Source organism: Hylobates moloch, unplaced genomic scaffold, assembly GCF_009828535.3.
Source record: "Hylobates moloch isolate HMO894 unplaced genomic scaffold, HMol_V3 SCAFFOLD_786, whole genome shotgun sequence".
In the NCBI taxonomy this organism is placed as follows: domain Eukaryota; kingdom Metazoa; phylum Chordata; class Mammalia; order Primates; family Hylobatidae; genus Hylobates; species Hylobates moloch.
In genome coordinates this window covers 3699-8810 of record NW_026653061.1, presented here as the reverse complement: position 1 = coordinate 8810, position 5112 = coordinate 3699, and the positions used below count along the sequence as shown (strand labels likewise).

The 5112-nt window shown below is 43.9% G+C and overlaps 1 pseudogene; it reads left to right on the top strand.

The window, feature by feature from the left end:
• Nucleotides 1-457: 457 nt before the first annotated feature.
• LOC131382667 (periphilin-1-like) lies at nt 458-870 on the top strand (annotated as a pseudogene).
• The last annotated feature ends 4242 nt before the right edge of the window (nt 871-5112 follow it).

Genomic DNA, 5112 nt, shown 5'->3' with positions numbered 1-5112 from the left:
AGAGAATTTTTTGCCCCACCTATAGCACCTATTGAGGGTGGTGAACAGGAGAGAGAGGATGAAAATTGGCTTGTACCGTCTTCTGTGGCTACAGAAAGGCTAACTTTAGCTTTGGCTTTCGTGGATTGTAAACACGTGCTGGCACCTGTGAGATGTGCAGAGGACTTGGGAGGTTTTCTCAGAGCTTGTCAAGATGTGGGAACTGAGCACAAGCAGGATAAGCCTCAGATTTGCTTTCTCTGTGTCTTCTGTTAATCGGAAAGAGCCTGTTTCTTGTTATCAGTGGAAAGTTTTCCCCCGCAGCAATTAACCAAAAGAGGCAGAAGCTGAACTGTAGCTTGTGGTGCAGATGCTTCAGCAACAGCACGCCTCCTGGCTACAGCTACAAAAACCTTTGCTTTTGATTTGGTAGATTTACTAAGGTGGGGACCAGGGTATGTTTGTGTTTTCACAGAAAATGAACAAACCGTGTGGGTGCTCTCAAGGTGTGTGCGACCATGGAACGGGAGACTGGAGGGGACCCATGGATTCCAAACACAGGCCTGGTTCCCCCAGTACAAGCCATAAGCCAGTTGAATCTGAATGTGAAGATGGAACAAGGACCGACTGGAGTCACACATCAACCCCCATGACATGCAGACAGATCAAGAAAACCACACAGGAAGCTGAGAAACTGTTAGAGCATCAGGGTCAGGCAAAGACCCCTGACTCCATGTTTGTGGCCATGCTGGCCGTGGTTTCCTGTGCATCTGTAAGATCAGCTGGGCCACCAACCGGCAATTGAGGGCTGCACAGCCAGTAATTGCCTGTCTCAAATTAATTCAAAAACAGGGAGAAATGTTGGAGGCCAAAAGAGTGAGGATTGTGATCAACTCAGTATACCACTGGAGGCTGTATAACAGCAAACTGTTTCTCATAAATGCAGAATGTTGGCAAACTGACAAACTGCGTCTGCCACCCAGAAGGAATGCTGAGGGCAGTCACGCCCCAAGTGCAGTGTTTCTTGTGATTAGGCAAATCTGAAGCCTGTTAGTAATAATATGAACCTGTGATCAATCAAGCAGCTGACCAATCGTTACCTCCTCCCCCCTGCTCATTCTACCCTCTAAAAAGGGTTGTGGAAGCTCAGCGGCTGCCTTTGCTCACTAGAAGCGGGGAGCTCTTTTCTTCTTCCCCTGGCTCCTTTATAACAGTTTCTTTTAAGTTTTCATTTTTACGTTCATCCTCCTTCGTTCAGTCTCGTAATGATGGTCTCAAGTAGTAATAGTAATAACTGTCATAGTGATGGTTTCAAGAAGTAATAGTGCCTGTCAGCCACAGGGAGTCACTGTTTAATAAGTAGAGTTCCACTTCACGATGATGAAAAACTGAAAATTTCAGAGATGGTTCTACAACATGTGAGTGTCCTTAAAGCCTCTAAATGGTACATTTGAAAATGGGGCCAGGCGCGGTGGCTCACGCCTGTAATCCCAGCACTTTGGAAGGCCAAGGCAGGCAGATCACCTGAGATCAGGAGTTCAAGACCGGCCTGGCAAACATGGCGAAACCCTGTCTCTACTAAAAATACAAAAAAAATTAGCCAGGCAGGGTGCCGCAGGCCTAATAGCACGCGCCTGTAGTCCCAGTTATTTGGGAGGCTAAGGTATCAGAATCGCTTGAACCTAGGTAACGGAGGTTATAGTGAGCCAAGATCACACCACTGCACTCCAACCTGGGAGACAGAGGAAGACTCTGACTCAATTAAAAAACATGGCTAAAATGGTAGATTGTTATATATATTTTACCACAATGAAATTTTAAAATTTAAATGAAAAAATGTAGATTAAAAAATGGTTTTGGCCAGACGCAGTGGTTCACACCTGTAATCCCAGCAATTTGGGAGGCCAAGGCAGGAGGATTACCTGAGGTCAGGAGTTGGAGACCAGCCTGGCCAACATGGTGAAATCCCGTCTCTACCAAAAATACAAAAATTAGCCGGGCATAGTGGCACACGACTGTAATCTCAGCTACTCAGGAGGCTGAGGCAGGAGAATTGCTTGAGCCCAGGAGATGGAAGTTGCAGTGAGCCAAGATCATGCCACTGTACTCCAGCCTGGCCAACAGAGCGAGACTCTGTCTCAAAAAAAAAAAAAATGGTTTTAGAAATCTGAACAATGACAAGGCCTGATATAACCTTCAAAGGCTGAAAATATCTCAGAATTTTCTTCCTCCAAGATGCTTGCTTTTGGATTTTTTTCTTTTTTAAAATTGTAGCTTCAGGGGGTGCATGTCCAGGTGTATTGCATGATGATGGAGTTTGGGCTTTTCCCTGAGCAACACTTTGATATTGAGCAATTTTGGAGCATAAAGTCCTAAATCCACCCAACTCTGTTATCAAGCAAATCTGTTAAGTTCTCAGGGTTTCTGTTTCCTTGTGGATCAACAGAGGAGTTGATAAGATTTATGAGCTTCATTTTGGCTAAAATTCTTTGGATTCAATGACTCCATTAAGAACATCTGAAATCACTATGCACAAACTCGTGGGCAGCCACTTATTTTTGAAGAATGCAAGACCATCTCAGCCATAGACTCCTAACTTAGCTGCATAAATAAGGGGCTCCCTGCAAAAGCTTACTTAAATTCCGATATCATAAAAAGAGGAAAAGTAATCTATAAAACGAAAAGTGATTCTTACACATGTTAAATAAGGCTCAATATTTCTGTTCCATCTATATACAGAGAGTCTTTGAGATGGAGTCTCACTCTGTTGCCCAGGCTCTAGTGCAGTGGTGCATTCCCAGCTCACTGCAACCTCTGCCTCCTGGCTCAAGCGATCCTCCACCCTCAGCCTCCCAAGTAGCTGAAACTACAAGTGGGTGCCACCATGTCAAACTAATTTTTGTATTTTTTGTAGAGACAGAGTGTCCCTAGGTTGCTCAGGCTGGTCTCAAATTCCTGGGTTCAAGTGATCCACCTGTCTCAGCCTCTTAAAGTGCTGGGATTACAGGTGTTAGCCACCTTGCCCCACCATGTTTAATATATTTTTTAAGCCATCTTATAAAGTAGTATTTGTTAAAATAATTCATAATAATGAGTGGATGGTTGCTTGGGATGGAGTAGAAGTCAAGTAAGGGGAAAAAAATATATGAGAGTATGGAGTGTCAGGTCCTGGTAATTAGAGCCTAAGAAGCTTTTTGGCACTTTACATACACACACACAAGCTTTTCATCCTTCCAATTGAATTAGATTTTTAAAAAACATTTTGCTAAGCCTTTCTATGCAAACAGCATTTTGCTCTTTGCTTGGAGTAGGAGAAATCATGAAAAGTGAGAAAAGATACCTGGCATAAAAGGACCTCTTCTGTGGTTAAGCATGGTGACATTATGACCGTGATCTTGAAGAATCTGAGAAACCCGGTCCATCAGTAGATAATGGCTTCCACCTAGGAACAATGCACAACTTCAGTTCTGGACTGGTGAGACCACAGTGTGTGAAGCCGGTAGTGATCAATCCAGGAGAGGAAAGGTAGGGAAACAGAAATGGATAGTGAGTGGAGGAAGATGAGTTTTGCCAGTCTCCTCATGTCCCTCTGGGTAAAACCCAGCCCACTCACCCAGAGCATGGCCGCCCAAATTTTTACCTGTGGCTCTGGTCCGTGAGAGATTGCCTCTTGTGAGTCACAGTATCCATGTCAGTGTAATGAGCTACTATGTGCTTAGCCACGAGAGTTCCTCAACCTGAGGTACATGTATATTTTAACTAAGGCCTTATGGAGACACAGAGTCCAAAAGAAATCACAGCATTGGTGGAAATACAGGTATAGTGTTGTACATATGAATGTGAATAGTTGCTAAAAAAACAATGAGAGCTGTTTCTGGGATCCTCTCTTTGGACATTTATGCTGCTGTAGGAGATAGAAACCTTAAGAGATTGGTCCAAGAAATCATCACTGGAAGAGAAGGAATGAGGGGCCACTACTTAGAATCCAAATCTTTAAGATTCTAATGTATTTCGAAAGGATGTACTTAATTTAGGCCAAACAATGATCAAGTTCTAATTAAGACATTTGAGGACAACTGTGGGGCCCTTGGGGTGGGCCTGCTGGATCCTGGTTGCATGAGAGACTAGGGAATCACTGATTCCAGAAACATCCATCCTAAGGAAAGAGAAGCTTGATCCTCAAAAGAGGTACAAGTTCCACGAAATCAATGTCTTCTCAGTACGTGTTCTAATACACAGCCTTTGCTTGAATCTAAGGTTCTCAGCAGCAGAGAAAGGAAGATCAGAAGAGAAGGTAATGGAATAGTAAATACCAAAAGCTTGGGGGTGGGGGTGGAAGGGAGTAGAGAAGTAGTGCGCAGCTCTCTGAATGACTCAGTTTACTTATACCCAGGCTTGAATAGTCTGGAGCAACAAGGGATGTATAAAGTACAAATCTGCGACAGATCTTGCTCACATTTTAATCCATGTAAGAACAGGGAGCCAGAAAGAAGGGGTCCCCACAGAAACAGCTGTTAGCGGTGGATCTTGGGGAGTCAGGTGGCTTTCTGGGACAAAAATCAGCATTCCAGAACCTCAGAAACGACATCAACTCCTTGGAGCCTGAGGAAGGAGGGCTGTGTACTTTCAAGAAGTCAAGAAGCTCTGTTGCTTCACTGCTACTAACACTCAGAAAGAGGGGGAAAAAGTCTTCAAATGGATTTGGACTGTTTCTTAAACAGTGATTTTTGAAAATCCCCAGTGAAAAGGGCTTCAGAGTGGAAGTTGTGGTGAGCGTGGTCTTGCAGTAAGAAAACCCTGAGTTAATTCCTCATGGGACATCAGGGAGGCCACAAGTGCTCTTAAGGAAGGCATGTCACTCCCCATCCCTCAATTACCCTCTCAGGAAATGAAAATGGGCACTGAATTCGATGATCTGTGGTTCTTCCCAGCTCTACAAGCCCTAATTCTCCGTGATCTAAAAGGAATCCATTAGAACCCACTATGGGTTGAAATAAAGTCTTGGGGAAGCTCGATCCTGAGATGATCCCTTTATGTTCGTATATGTTTCTCTTTCATCTTCTATTCCCTTTGGGGTAAAAGTAAAAGAAGTAAAACTGAGACCCAAAATGCAGAATTAACAGTCCCATGAAT